At 40.5% G+C, this 16,817-nt stretch overlaps 1 protein-coding gene across 1 annotated transcript in view; it reads right to left on the reverse strand.

Annotated features, from left to right (window-relative positions):
* Nucleotides 1-16,817, reverse strand: part of LOC115217639 (protein mono-ADP-ribosyltransferase PARP14-like) — a 231,251-nt gene that overhangs the window by 112,924 nt on the left and 101,510 nt on the right. The gene's annotated exons all lie outside the window — the stretch shown is intronic.

The following is a 16,817-nucleotide window of genomic DNA, read 5'->3' on the forward strand; positions in this document are numbered from 1 at the left end:
TCAGTAATAAGTAAATGAGGAAAATTACTTTTATCACTCAGATCAAAGATATTCCATCCATGGCCTTCCAGTCTACTGGGAGACATGGTATTATAGTGGATGTGGCAGAGAGACCTCTCACATGGCCACTGATGTGGTGTTAGTGAAGTTAAACATGTGGCCATGGTGTCTTCATGTAGCTGAAGTTGTATTGTTTCTTCTCTCCACTCACCATTCTGATTAAAACTGCTGAGTCTTGTGTTTGCTGTTGAAATGTCTATCAAGAATGTTGAAGTTGAGGTCTTTGGTGCATCTTGTGTCCCCAAGAATATTTACAGCACAAAAGCAGAGTACAAGGTTATTATTTTCATATTGTAAGCAAGAAGGAGAAGGAGGAGGTGGAGGAGGTCCAACAATTAGGGTCATGGTCATTCATAAGAGAGATGACAAAGGAAAAGAGAAAAGATTCAAAAAGAAAGAACTTCACAAACAGTTCTACAGTGGACAGGAATTTCCCCTATTTCTTCATTACAGCATATGGACATAAAGAAAACATTTTGGTATTAACACTGCTTCTGTTGCTATTAATTATATTTAATAAGCCTTCAGGCTATTTGTGACATCAGTGTCTATATATTTTTGACACAGAGATTTGGCTGTCATGTTGCTACAGGGCGTCTGTCACTGATGAACCTGAGCAGAGCGAAAATACGTGATCTGGCAGTTTTGGTGCCTGTAGCAGATGACTGACATCTACCAACAATATAAATATGAGTGCTTTTATGGACCGTGTGTCCATATGAGAGGGCCTCTCAAGGTAAATAAGGCAGTATTTGGTGTTCTAACACAACATCCACATTTAGTTGGACATAAAGATTGCTTCTTGTTACTAATGCTGCTTCTGTTGCTATTATTTTTAATTTCCTTGGTTTAGGTTCAGTCTCAATGTATGGCACCTTGAGCAAGTGTCTTTAACTACAGCTATAGACCAAACAAAGCCCTGGTAGGTAGAAAATGAGAGAAGCCTGTCATACATATTTGTTTGTGTCTCCTTGCCTTGACATTATGTGTTTCCTGTAAATGAGTGTCCCTGTTATGCAAGCGGTGTCCTTTGTTTCTAATATTTTGTGATGTTCTGTAAAATGCGGAAATGTAGTTCTGGGTTAGGCACAGCATTCCCCAGATCCAACTGCCACTGTATTCCCCAGATCTTTTCTCTCTTTCCAAACGCTTGAACTGAAAAAGATTCCAGGACATCGAAGAAGAGAATGCAATGAGGCAGCTGCGGATTATCCCAGAAAACGAGTTCCAGGAATGCTTCCATCAATGGAAACAGCACAGGATTAAGTGTGTGGCTTCTGAAGGGGATTACTCTGAAGGAGATTAAATGTTAAATTTACAAAGGACTGGCATCATGTCCAGGTGGGGAACATATACGCCAATGAAACTGGGAAACCGACCCTTATGAGCAAGGCATGGCTTTAGAAAGAACAACAACAACAACAAATGCAAAATTGGTACGTGTTCTAGTTTTGTTTTTACAACACCAGTCTTGATATTTATTCATTAGACCTTGCATATATATATATATAAATATATATATTGATAAAAATAGTAAGACAACAAAAGAAAGAAAGAGACCTCGATATTATGTAAATAGAGGAATTTATCTGTAAATGCAATATGTGGCAATTATTCGGTAGCCAAGATAAAACTCTCAGTTTCAGATGCCGAGGTGAAAATCCACGCCACCCTCTCTTCAGTTATGCTATGAAAATTTTCATAGCATTTTTTCTGATGGCCAGGTAACTGAAGAGATGGTAGAGTGGATTTCCACCCCGGCATCCGAAACTCAGAGTTTTATCATGGCTACCAAATAATTGTCACATATTACAGTTATATATATATGTATGTATGTATATGTACAGCCAGTGGTTTGCCCTGTACCAAGGAAGGGAAATTACCCAAAAACCATTGGTCTGCAGGTACCACCAAGGCTGGAAGGGGACCATTAATTCCCTTGCACATAGTATACAGACACAGACTATGTACTGGTAGTCAGCTGGAAATTATGTTTTCCTGGGGCTAAACAGTAGTAATATCATCCTAAGCAGGACTGCCACTTTATGTTGGTAAATAGACTTTACTTTAAAGAACTGTAACTAGATATCTCTCGTTCATCGATTTAAAATCAATTGTATTTCTCTTTACATATATATATATATATGTATATGTATACATATATATATATATATATTATATATATATATATATATATATATTATATATATATATATATATATATATCACATCGTCGCTTATTTCTCTAATTTTGTCACAGATTGGCTGACCAAAAATTGTTACCAAAAATCACAAAAGAATATTTTTCTCCCTCGTGTTTGCCCCCTCTCTCTAAGCCTCACTCTGTCTCTCCCTCTCTCTGTTTCATTTATCACTTGCTTCACCAATACTTCCCCCTCATCCTCCACCACCACCCTATATAATCTAGCGCATGCACTCAGATTCCCCTACTCGATTTTTAATAACTCCCCTGAAAGAATACAAATACAAATCCAGAAGATGCACTCGCAGTACGCCCCGCCCTCCCACCCCCTCCACCTGTACCGGAAGTTCCTATTCTCTGTCGTCCTTTGTTTGTCTCCCGCAAACGCTTCTAAAGGCTTAACGCCATCCCCACCCCTACCTGGGGGTGCCTAAAAAGGATGCTGTAGTGTACGCAGGTTGAAGGCTATTGTTTGTTTATGAATTCTACCATAGGTGAGCTTTCCTTTCACGTACATGACACTGCTGTCCCTCATCCCAGGGTCTCAAGGGCTCACACCTCCCACACCTTCAGGGTTGGCACACTGAAAGGTAGGTCTAGGGAGATGTGTCAATACGTGCTGCCTCCAAGAAGTAAAGTGGAGAGGAGGTTCCACTAGGTTCCTCACAGGCAAAGAACACGGGTACAAGATTTTCTGGGCAGGGAACACTGACAGGGTCAGGGGTGTGAGTATACTTCTTTTGGAGAAATGGGTTGATAAGGTAATCGAGGTAGTCAGAGTATGCGACAGAATACTTAAGATTAGATTAGCACTTCATCTTGGCTTAGTAACCATTATCTCAGCCTATGCCCCTCAGTTGGGACTACGTGATGGACAGAAAGACCGATTCTATGACACCCTCTTGCAGACTACCTCATTGACAAATGACAGGGACCTTCTCTTTGTGGCTGGTAACTCCAATGGACATGTTGGACAACATGCTGGGGGCTTCCATGGCATACATGGAGGCTACGGATTTGGCTCTCGCAATGAGGAGGAAACCAGGCTGCTGGAGTTCTGCAATACTAACTTCAGGAAAGTCACCTAGTCACCTACGATTCAGGCAGGTACACTACCCAAATTGACTACATCCTCACCAGAAAAAGAGTAAGATGGCTGCTTATTAATGCCAAAACCTTCCCTGGTGAAGAATGTACCCCACAACATAGACTAGTAGTTAGCAACTTCAGGATCAGGGCTAAATGGATACCCAAAAGATGACCAGCATGGACAAGAAGGGTCTGGAAGCTTAAAGATCCTGTGAATGGACAGAGATTTAGAGACATATTATTCGAAGCCTTTGATGAAATAGAAGGGGATACAGCATCACATGATTTTGAAGACAACTGGAGGTTTCTACAGGACAATCTGCTGAGGGCCACTGAGCAGATCTGTGGATGGTGCAAAGTCCCCTCTCGACCCAAAATAACGTGGTGCTGGAACAATGTTGTTGACAGGACCATCAAGGAAAAGAAACAGGCATGGAAGGACTGGAAGAACAGTGGTAGCAGGGAAGTGTATCAGACTGCCAGAATGGAAGCTAGGAGACAGGTTTATTTAGCCAGAGGGGAAGCAGATAAAAAAAAATTTGCCAATGTTCTGTGCCGTGAGGACCAAAGACTTGAGGTATTTCGTGTTGCAAGACAGTGTGTGAGAGAGAATCATGATGTGGCAGGAGAGAAATGTGTCCGTATGGATGATGGTTCACTTGCACAAGATGAGGCTACAAAGAGAGAGGTTTGGAGACGCCACTATGAAAGGTTGCCAATGTCGACCCCACTCAGGGACCAGCTATCCATTTTGACAGTACCTTGGTAGATAAAGCAATTAAGAGTATGAAGACAGGGAAAGCCCCCGGCCCATCTGGAATCACTGCAGAGATGCTTAAAATATCTGGCAGTGTTGGCTATAGCCTAGTCACCCGTATAGTTAACCAGGTGATACACGAAGCAGTCATACCCAATGACGGGTGTAGCAGCATAATAGTCAACTGCTACAAAGGTAAAGGTGACGCTTTAGATACAAATAATTACAGAGGTATCAAGTTGTTGGATCAGGTAACGAACGTCACGGAGAGGATCATAGCTCAACTAATTAGGGAGAGTGTCAGTCTGGATAAGATGCAGTTTGGCTTCGTGCCAGGCAGAAGCACCACTGATGCTATATTTCTGGTAAGACAGCTGCAGGAGAAATACCTAGCCAAAGATAAGCCCCTGTAGCTGGCTTTTGTTGATATAGAGAAAGCCTTTGACAGGGTCCCCCCGGTCCCTTATCTGGTGGTCAATGAGGAAACTAGGGATAGATGAATGGTTAGTGAGAGCTGTTCAAGCCATGTACAGGGATGCTGTCAGTAAGGTGAGGGTTGGCAACGAGTACACTGAAGAATACAGGGTAGAGGTAGGGGTCCACCAAGGTTCAGTCCTCAGACCCCTCCTATTTATCATAGTCCGCTGGGCAGTAACAGAGGAATTCAAGACTGGATGCCCTTGGGAGCTTCTCTATGCTGATGACCTTGCTCTAATTGCTGAGTCACTATCAGAACTAGAGGAGAAGTTTCAGGTGTGGAAGCAAGGATTAGAATTGGAGGGCCTTAGAGTCAACTTGTCTAAAACCAAAGTCCTGATAAGTAGGAATGTAGAAAACCACAAACGCCTTCAGGTAGATGGCCCTGCTCGATCTGCACCAAGTGTAAGCAATGGACACATAAGAGGTGCAGCAATGTCAAAGTAAAGCTAACTGGGAAGATAGTTTTTGTATGTGGCAGATGCTCAGGAGCAATAAACTCTGAAAATGTGCAGAGAACAACTTCTGCCACATTCCAGGGAGAAAAACTAGAAGTAGTTGATAGCTTCCATTACCTAGGTGACCAAGTCAGTAGCGAAGGAAGGTGAGCTGAAAGTGTAGCTGCTAGAAAAAGAATAGCTTGGGCAAAGTTCAGAGAGTTCTTACCGTTGCTGGTGACAAAAGGCCTTTCACTCAGAGTAAAAGGTAGACTGTATGACGCATGTGTATGAACAGCCATGATACATGGCAGTGAAACATGGGCTGTGACTGCTGAGGACATGTGTAAGCTCGCAAGGAATGAAGCCAGTATGATCCGATAGATATGTAATGTCAGTGTGCATACTCGACAGAGTGTTAATACCTTGAGAGAAATGTTGGACCTAAGAAGCATCAGTTGTGGTGTGCAAGAGAGACGACTGTGCTGGTATGGCCATGTGGTGAGAATGGATGTGGATAGCTGAGTGAAAAAGTGCCACACCCATGCGGTTGAGAGAACCTGTGGAAGAGGTAGACCCAGGAAGACCTGGGATGAAGTAGTGAAGCATGACCTTTGAGATTAGGCCTCACCGACGCAATGACTAGTAACTGGGACTTTTGGAAATATGGTGTGCTCGAGAAGACCCGGCAAGCCAAATGAGACCATAACCCGTGGCCTATGCCAGGAGTGTAACCAGCCCACTTATGCATACCTTTCCTTCATTAGACACTATACTCTGCTTCCAAAGCTCTATTGAGGCAAGGGAAATCGAAATCAAAATCAAATTCGATACCAGCACAGCATGACTGGCATCCTTGCCAGTGGGGTAGTAAGAGCACCATCTGAGCATGATCGTTGTCAGGGCCACTGACTGGCTCCCATGCTGGTGGCATGTAAAATGCACCATTCAAGCGTGACTGTTATGAATGTCATTCTATTGGCACCTATGCTGGTGGCACATGAAAAACAAGATTTGAGCAAGGTCGTTGGCAATCCCACTAGACTTGCTCCTGTGCAGGTGGCACATAAAAACACCATTTGAGCGTGACCGTTGCCAGTACCACCTGACTGGCCCTCATGCCGGTCGTATGTAAAAGTACCCACTACACTCTCAGAGTGGTTGGCATTAGGAAGGGCATCCAGCTGTAGAAACTCTGCCAGATCAGACTGGAACCTAGTGCAGCCATTTGGCTTGCCAGTCGTCAGATTTTACGACACCTGCTTGCAGAATACCTCGTTGGCGAATGACAGGGACCTTCTTTTTTTGGCTGGTGACTTCAATGGACATGTTGGACAATATGCAGGGGGCTTCCATGGCATACATGGAGGCTATGGTTTTGGTTCCCACAATGAGGAGGGAACCAGGCTGCTGGAGTTCTGCGATGCAAATGATCTTATGGTTTGCAATACAATACTAAACCATGCCAGCATGGTAAGTGGATTTTAAACAATGATGATTATATATTTATATGTGTGTGTGTGTGTGTACTATGTTTAGATATGATAAACATAGTAAATCTACAACACTCGCCAACCACATATATCATCTCAAAAATGCAAATATACCCTATACTCTATCATGGTCCATACTGTACTCAGGACTTCCCTACCAAGGTCAACACCCAACCTGCAAACCTTGCCCGAAGGAGGCACCTCACATCTTAAAACACAACTCTCAAGCACTGCTAAATAAACATAATGAGGCACTAAGCACATGCAACCACTGCTTTTTTCACACATTCAAATTCTACCACAAATCCAAATGCCTAAATGACCATACAGTACATTTCCACAATACCCCTTAGGTAATCCCAATAACCTTATAAATCTACATTCTAACTCCTAACCCCTATCTTATTCCTCACTCATACTTGAATATCACAACCATCTAATTATATTCCTGTGTATGTGCATCCATCCATATGTGCGTGTATATGTATGTGTGTGTGTGTATGTGTGAATGAATGTATGTATGCAAGGTATATATACCTGCGTATACAGGGGCGATAATACATGCAGATGTACATATATATGGGTGCGCATGTGAGCATATACATACAAGTAAGAGTTGTGTGTGTAGATATTGATATCTATAAACATATGTATAAATATATATATATATATATATATATATATATCTACACGTCTGATATATACATGTGTATACATCTTCACATATATATTTTCTTATATTGCTAATCACTGAAGTGCTAAACCATGTAAATTCCTTAATTCTTCATACTACTAACCCCATCTTACACTGAGACTCCACCACTACACATTTGTCACTCCTTTACCTCTTAGCCCCACACCCCCAATTCCTTCTAACTTTTTACACTCTAATACCTTTCTCTTTCCATCACCCTTTATCTCCCCACTCCTATTTTCAAATTATTTCCACTGACCCCTAACTGGTACACTTTCCTTTATCTATATCTTTGTTTTTCTTTTCTCTTATTTTTTTCTTTCCTTTATTCCTCACTTCCTGTTTTTTTATTTTATTATTTCATTATTTTCTTCTTACTTTCTTCTTTTTTCTCTTCTTCTTCTTTCCTTATTCTTCTCTTCCTGTTTTCAATTTGACCCTATGAATATGATCCCTATTTTTAGGTCACTTTAAAGAAAACCCTTGATTCAATAACACTGTGTATAAACTCTATACTTGGAATGACCAATTTTAAATACTATTGGATTTTACTCATAAGGTATTGGAATCTTATATATATATATATATACCATTCAGCCTAAAAAATGGATCTACACATACAATTTCCCTATGCATCTCACATCTAATTTTTTTCCTCCACCTCTGTTTTGTATCACATCTAAACTAACTATGACTTAACCATCCTCTCACACCGTCTCCGATGAAGGGATATAATCAATAAATATCCTGGAAACAGCTGTAAGACCTTCTATCTACAAATGTTCTAAAATCTACACAGCCTTGGTTTCTTATCTCATTACAAAAAAAAATTTTTATATATATATATAAATGTGTATATATATACATAAATTTGTGTGTGTATATATATATGTATGTATGTATAAAAGAGAGAGAGAGAGAGAGAGAAAGAAAGAATAAAGATTTGTATTTCTTCATCCAATACTGTAAGAAGTTACTTCTTTTAAAGAATCTCACTCACTTTCTCTCTCTCTCTCTCCCTCTCCCTCTCTGTCTGTCTGTCTGTCTGTCACTGTTTTTTCCTCTAGCTCGTCCCTATACACAATCAACCTAGACAACTCACAGGCACTGTCCACCTTGGTTTCCTTCATTCAATCGTTTCAGAAAACTAGTTGAATGATTATTTCTCTCTCAGTCATTTTTTCCATATTCTTCACCAGTTTCATGAATTAAAGTCCCTCTTTAAAGACATCCCAAGATGGCAATGTGCTTCTGTGAAAGTAGACTCTATTCAAAAACTAATATGCATTTTCATGTCTCAAATGTTTCTTCTATTTCAATATTGGTTTACATTCATCATTATCACCACCACCACCACCACCACCACCATCATCATCATCGTTTAACATTTGTTGTCTATGCTTGTATGGGTTGAAGAGTTTGACTGGGGCTGGCAAGCTGTAAGGCTGCCCTTCCTAATGCTCACCACTCCAAGAGTGGTGACCATTAGGTATCTGCCATGGCTGTGATTTTTCATGGATTGCTGGGTAATTTTTGCTTCCATGAGGCCCAATGCTTGAAAGGCACTCTCTACATGCCAGTTATGTGACACCAGCATCAGCTATGTCTATGATTTGACTTGGTTTGACAAGTCTTCTCAAGCACAGCATTTCGCCAAAGGTCTCAGGGACCAGTGCTTGGCTATCACAGCCCATGTTTCACTGCCCTCTAACATGGCTGTATGCACAAAGGCATCAAACAATCTGCCTTTCACTCTGAGAGAGAGGCCTTCATTGCCAGCAGAGGTAGGATCTCTCTGAACTTTGCCCAGCATAATCTTATTCTTACAGCGATGCTCTCAAAGCATCCACCTCCACTACTAACTTGGTCACCTAGATAATGGAAGCTATCTACTACCTCTAGCTCCCAGGGCAGTTGATGGAGTCTATTTCCTACACATTTTTAGCGTGTATTGTACCTGTGCATCTCCCACATACAAAAGCTAGTTTCCCTGTTAACCTTCCTCTGATATTGCTACATCTCTTATGTGTCCATTGCTTGCTCTGGGTACATCTTATGGAGTTTCTACCTATGCCTTTTCTACAGATCGAGCAGGGCCATCTATCTGAAGGGATTTGTGATTTGTCTGCCTTCCTACTTATTAAGACTTTGGTTTCTGCGAGGTAAACTCAAAGGCCCTTCAATTCTAAGCTTTGTTTCCATACCTGGAATTTCTCTAGTTCACATAGTGATTCAGCTATAAGAGCAAAGTCATCAACAAAGAGGAGCTCCCAGGGGCAGCCGCTCTCAAATTCCTCTGTTATTGATTGGAGGACTATGATGAACAAGAGATGGCTGAGGACCGAACCCTGGTGAACCCCTACTTATACCCTGAATTCTTCACTGTACTCATAGCCAACTGGTAGCATCCCTGTACAAGGCTTGTAAAGCTCTCACTAACCACTCATCTATCCCTAGTTTCTGCACTGACCACCAGATAAGAGGACTCTGTCAAAAGATTTCTCCAAGTCAACAAAAGCCAAGTACAGAGGTTTATCTTTGGCTAAGTATTTCTCCTGCAGCTGTCTTACTAGAAATAAAGAACAAAGCCAAACTAGATTTCATCTAGACTAACTCTCTCTCTGATTAGTTGGGCTACAACCCTCTCTGTAACTTTCATCACCTGATCCAACAATTTGATACCTCTGTAATTATTTCTATTTAGGCATCACCTTTACCTTGGTAGCAGTTGACTATTAAGCTGCTACACCAGTCATTGGCTATGACTTCCTTCATGAACCACTTGATTCACAACATGGGTGACTTGACCATAACCCACATATTAAGCATTTCAATGGTGATTCCTGAAGGGCCGAGAGATTTTCCTCTCTTCATATCCTTAATTGCTTTATCTACCAGGGTATTGTCCATTCAGGGAGCTGGTCCTTCAGTTTTGTCAACCTTTGACAGACTCTCCTCCTTGCATTCATTCTCTATGTTCAGCAGTCTTTCATAATGGCTTCTCCAAGCCTCTTCCTTTGCAGAATCACTAAAACAAGTGCACCATCATCCAAATGGACACATTTCTTTCCAGTGACATCACGATTTCCCCTCACACACTGTCTTGCAATCTGAAATACTTCAGGTCCTTGTTCCTCGTGTTGCTGAACTTTGGCAAACTTCTTCATTTCTGCTCGTCCCTTGGCTATATATCTGACTCCTAACCTCCCTTCTGGCTGTCAGGTACAGTTCCCTGCTACCTCCAGTCTTCCAGGCCTGTTTCTTTGCTCTAATGGTCCTGTCTACAGTATCGTTCCACCACCACATTACCTTAGGTTTTGAAGGGACTTGTACCAGCCACAGATTTAGCCTGTGGTGGTCTACAAACTGTCCCTCAGGGATTCTCAGTAGCCTTTTATATCACAAGTCCTCCCTTTCGTTAAATTTCTCAATTAGGATGTCCCTAAAGCACTGACCATATGAAAGAACAGGGTATGGATATAAAATTGGCAAGAGGAAAACAAGTCATCTGTTTTATGTGGATGACTTAAAACTTTATGGCAAAGGTGATAATGAGCTTGAAGGACTACTACGTACTGTGAAAGCATTTAGTGATGACCTTGGGATGGAATCTGGTTTTGATAAATGTGTCAGGGTCACTTTCCAGAAAGGGAAATTGAAGACGTCACATTCAGTGGAGTTGGATGTTGACACAGTCATAAAAGAACTCAAGCAAGAAGAAACTTACAAATACCTCGGAATAAATGAGGCTCGCCTCGTTCCTGTGTGCACATGGAAAGTTAGTCCAGTTATTCAATGAAATAATAAGAGATCCTGCGAAAACACCCGACTGGTTAGCAAGAGGTATTACTTACCTACACCTGAAGAATAATGGAACCAACTTTCCCCAAGACTATCCACCCATGACATATCTATCTGCCACGTATAAAATTTTAGCATCCATCCTCATGGAGAAAAACATACAAATTTATGGAACAGAATGATATTTTCCCCACTGAACAAAAAGGGTGCCGACAAGGCTCATATGGATGCAAAGACCAACTCTTAATGAATAGCATGGCCCTTGAGGAACTGTCATAACAAATGCAGAAATCTCAGTTCTGCATGGATTGATTATCAAAAAAGGCCTTTGACAGCATGCTGCATTCATGGATCTTGAAATCGCTGGATATCTTCCAAATTTCTCTTGTGATTTCACATTTCCTGAGGCACAACATGTCAATGTGGAATACAAATCTCCAATTATACCACTCTGATGGAGTTCTGACCACAAAAAATATTAATATCAACTGTGGCATTTTCCACTTTCATCCTTAATTTTATTCATAGCCCTAATGAACTTAACAGAACAGGGTATGGATATAAAATTGGCAAGAGGAAAACAAGTCATCTATTTTATGTGGATGACTTAAAACTTTAAGGCAAAGACGATAATGAGCTTGAAGGACTACTACGTACTGTGAAAGCATTTAGTGATGACCTTGGGATGGAATTTGGTTTTGATAAATGTGCCAGGGTCACTTTCCAGAAAGGGAAACTGAAGACCTCACATTCAGTGGAGTTGGATGTTGACACAGTCATAAAAGAACTCAAGCAAGAAGAAACTTACAAATACCTTGGAATAAATGAGGGTTCTGGCATTCAGCATGCAAGAATGAAAGAGAAGGAATGGTAAAGGTGAGTTCAAGCAGTCCTAAAATCCGAGTTAAATGCACGTAACAAGGTGTTAGCAATAAATTCCTTAACAGTTCTGGTTGTTATTTACAGTTTCAATGTATTCAACTGGAATATGAGTGAAAAAAGGAAGATTGACAGGAAAATCCTTGAGTTGCCGAGTTGCAAAAAGAGGCACCAACCAAAGGCAGATGCAGATCGTCTTTACCTACCCAGAGCTCAAGGAGGTCGAGGCTTGGTTTGATTTGAAACCTCCTACAAAACCATCACAACTGGACTGGCCAAATATCTTGAAACATCTAATGAATGGATGCTAAATCTCATTGAAATTGGAAGTGCAACAACTGTAGCTGCAAAGAAGGTGAAACCAATAGCAAAGCAAAATGCGCTTGGACAATTGGATGATGGGTGGGAACAAAATCCTCTGCATGGCAAATATGTGGCCCGTAGCAAACAAGCTGATGTAGACCAGAAGCACAGCCATCAGTGTCTAGGGAGCTCAGAGCTTAAAGGTAGAGAGAGAGAAGGCTTTATCTTGGCTACCCAAGATCAGAATCTACTGACATGGAGCTATCAAGTCAATGTGATGAAAAATGGGGCAGACCCATGATGTAATTGGATAGCATGGACCTACCTGCCTTTCCAGGTGCTGAGCTGCAGGCCCACCGACTTTTCTTGGTTACTTTTTGTTCATGTCACCAACTCTTATTCCCTTAGAGCAATGTCAACCTGCTCTATTGTTTGACACTAACATGGTGACAACTGGATATGCTCTCCTACATCCTATTTCATGTGGGATGCCTTTCAATGATTTCAGTCTCTGTAGTAATGGCTCAAGAGCCAGTACATACAGAAGAGGCAAGAGAGGACACCCTTACCAGACAGAATGCATGATAGTGAATGGTTCCAATGGGAAACCATTCGCCGGAACTACTAAGCAAATGTCACAATACATTGCAGTGATCCAGCCATGGAAAAATGGGACAGAAATGATGATAGCCACCAATTTTTGGTGGTTGACCCTATTAAAAACTTTAAATTTACTCAAATTGATCAGGGCCCCACCCACGCTATGTTTCTTACCCACCCTATCTATGATGTATCGCATGAGTTGGAGGTCGTCATGGATGGATCCGCTTGGGATTGTACATATTTGTGCATCACCAATCAGTTCTTCAATGACAAGTGCCAACTTCTTTGCTAACACCTTGACCAAAGTTTTGAATTCTGCATTCTAGAGCATGATGGTCTTAAAGTTTTCTACTGCTTGGGTCCTTTTTTTGTAAAAGTTCCACTAATGCTACCAGTTGCAGTAGATATTTGCAAAAAGGTTGCCAAACAAGTTTGGCATATAAAAGTAAGACTCTTCAGGCAGGCCATCCTAACTAGACAATCTACCCTATGTCCATCCCATCATCACATCCACTATTTCCACAGCTGTTATCCTCTTTTAACCCTTTCGTTACTATATTTGTGACCAAAAAACACCCCTCATGAGTTTCAATTAAATTCTAAAATAATCATGAATTTAGACTAGTTTCATTAAACAACTATAACTTTTTTACTTATCAACATATTACTGTGATATTTGGAACATAATTGAAGAAAGGGTTCTTAATCAATTCCATTGCATAATTATTGTCTCAAAGTGACTCTAATTACAGGTAAATCCAGGTAAACTGAGCAAAAGGTAAAAATATTAAAATTTTGCTTAAACATTACCATAGAAAATCAGTCCTCAGCTAATATTTAATTGAGGTATGCAACAAAATTTTGATATAGAAGAATTGTGCACATCACTAGATTATCAGTTGAATTTAATGCACAGAAAAACAGGTGTACCATAAAGGTAAAATAAACTGAAATATTAGAATTTGTTTTTGAAGAAAACTAGAAAATTAAATACAACTGAATGAAATATGCTCACACACATACATGAATACACAGGAACATATATAATAAAGATTAACAATAGAAATTAAATCAAAACTTGTCACTCACCTTACAGGCAAATTAAAATTACAGGTAAATTAAAATAAAAAGTTAAAACTAAGTAAATTTGAAAAATATTTATACAATTTAATTATACATATATACAAACAATATTTACACTATATTTCTATCATGGAAAGTTGTAAAACATCTCACTCTACATACTGCAACCTGGCAGAATGCACATTGGAAGGATGTTTCAACTGGCCGTCCACTGGGAGTTTTTCTTTTTTGATATAGACATTCACGGCACTGCCTTTTGCGACCCCCGATTTTTTCTAATTTATGTAGATCGGCTGAACTCAGAGGAATATCTCTCTGGCAGGCTTTGCTTTTCCTTCCTGCATTTATTTTTTTTGAGGAATATCCTGCCTTCAACTTAATTGCTACATCTGCCCGGAACTGCAGATAGTCGCACCGCTTGCGAATCCCTCCTGATTTGGTATATAATATAAATGCATTTACAATGCTCATGTTTACTATATACCAAACCAGGTATCGCCACCATTTATTACCCGGTCTACCAACCGGATAATAACTCATCATCTGGTTCAGCTGATCCACACCGCCCATGTACTTGTTATAATCAAGGTTCACAAACGGAGTGCCATTTTCATCTACACATGGGTGTGCACTGGTAGATAGAAAATTTATCTGCCTCTTATCTCTGTATGCGGTCGCTAGCAGATTTCCTTTCTGCCGTTGGATTATTTCACCTCTTTTTTTTAATTTTGCTTTTTTCATATCCAACGGCAGCCCTTTTCTACTAGCAATTACTGTAGAACACGTATACATTGCCACAACTTCTAAATCCTCCGCAAGTTTGACCGAACTGAAAAATCGGTCAAAAAATAATATATGGTCCTGGTTATGGTATGGAAGTGATAAATTCCAGACCACATCATACCCTAGGCCATGCTGACTTACATAATTGTCTCTTTTCTCTGTATAGAAGTTAAATCCACAGCAGTACCCAGTATTTGATTCACATATCTTCCAAACTTTGATCCCCCATTTTGTGGGCTTTCCTGGCATATACTGCCGAAAACGTACTTGGCCTTTATAGCCCACCATACCCTCATCGACGGATAAATACCTTCCAGGGTTGTAAAATTTTTTGTAGGCATTTTGAACACCGTCAATGAGGGGTCTTATTTTAAATAAGGGATCAAAGTTTGGTTCTCCACGTACGGGGGTACTGCTAGTGTCTCTCACATGTAAATACTGGCTCAGTTTTACAAATCGTATTCGGGTCATAATACTGGAAACACAATGATCCCCAAAAAGTTCCTGGTTGCTCCAGTAATTCGTTATTCTGGGCAATTGCCTTATGCCCATAATAATATTTATGGCAAAAAATGCCCGCATTTCTTCTACAGTTGTTGGGTACCACAAGCTATCTTTTTTTCGGGCTTGCTTACTTTCTGCATAACGGTTTGTCTCCGCAGTTATAGCTTCAAACAAGCATACAGGAAAAAATAAATAAAAAAAAGTCTATTGGTCTCGCTTCCTGAGAAAGACTATGGGTAGACCCTGTCTCCTCAGAAAAATCGTTAATCGACCCTTTTTTTAAATTGTTACTCCATTCTGGTGTAAATTTATCCTTGTTTGTGTTGCTGCTTTCACTTTCTGATGAATCGCTTTCATTCTCTGATAAATCGCTTTCGGATATTGAAACATCCGATTCAAATTCATCCACCACGTGCTTTTCTGCTTCATACGTTCTTCTCCTCGAAATCTCCATATCTTCTCTTGAAAAACCTTCAAATTCGGAGTCACTGCTTGATAGCATAAAACTGCTCTCCATTTTGAAAGTTGAAAAAAATTTCCATTGATAAAAATTTGGAAAAAAATCTCCAAAAATTCGCAGAGTTCAAATATCAAGCCAAACAATGTCAGATACAATAACTCAACTGTTAGCAAAGTGAAATCACGTGTTTTAACGAGTGTACCAACGAGATTTGGGTTCAAATTTACATTTAAATAACAATAGCTTCTCACAGCCGGGTATGGCCGGCTTAGTAACATAAACCAAAAAATTTTGCAGCCAGGTATGGCCGGGTTAGTAACGAAAGGGTTAAGTGACACACTGATCCACTTTCTGATAGCTGTCACATGCAGTTAAGGTAAGCACTGAAGTCCATTTACCTTCCAGGCTGCCAAATATTTATCCCAAACAGCTGGGCAAAATGCTGCTGAAATGCTGTAGACATCTGCTCTGGAATGAGTAGCATGCACCTATATTAGTCCACCAAAGATCGAATTATGGCTTTGTTTTCCATGTTGCACCACTGCCCTTTGGGCCCATTGAGTGGCTTTCATTCCCTCTTCTCTTAGAGCATGCACCTTAGCTCTTGCAATGCAAACTTCATGTTTAACATTGAAGAACTGATCCAGGCCAAGTCAGTTTCAACAACTTTCCTAAGTGCCTCTTCTAAGTTTCTCTCTAAATTTTCTTCTAATTCCTTTCTAACACTAATTCCTTACTAAACCTAGCTGATTCTACTCTAATTGCCCTTTTCAGGGCAAACCACCATTTGTTGCTCATGAATGTCCCATCAACACCTGTTTAACTAATTCTTTAATCTTGGCACACTGGGAGAGATGCATTCAGCATCCAGTAACTGGGTCCCTACGATGTAAGCCTATCAAGGCTGACCATACAAATCACAAATGTGTAGCCAACTTTTACTATCTTTATCTACTGGCCTACAGAATACCCTGTCTAAAGATGAGCTGGATGACTTGATGCAATTCATCCATGTCCAAACTGGCACATCAGGGAAATCTAGTCAGTACCTGTCAGATATTTCGAAATGTCTGAGCAGGTTTGCAAGCCTTTTACCCCACCCCCACCCCTTTTTTTCTCTTGTAGCCCACACAGTCCAAACATGGATCTATGATGGTACTTCATTCGCCCACTAACACTAAAGGGCAGGGT

The sequence above is a fragment of the Octopus sinensis genome, linkage group LG1 (assembly GCF_006345805.1).
Source record: "Octopus sinensis linkage group LG1, ASM634580v1, whole genome shotgun sequence".
NCBI lineage: Eukaryota > Metazoa > Mollusca > Cephalopoda > Octopoda > Octopodidae > Octopus > Octopus sinensis.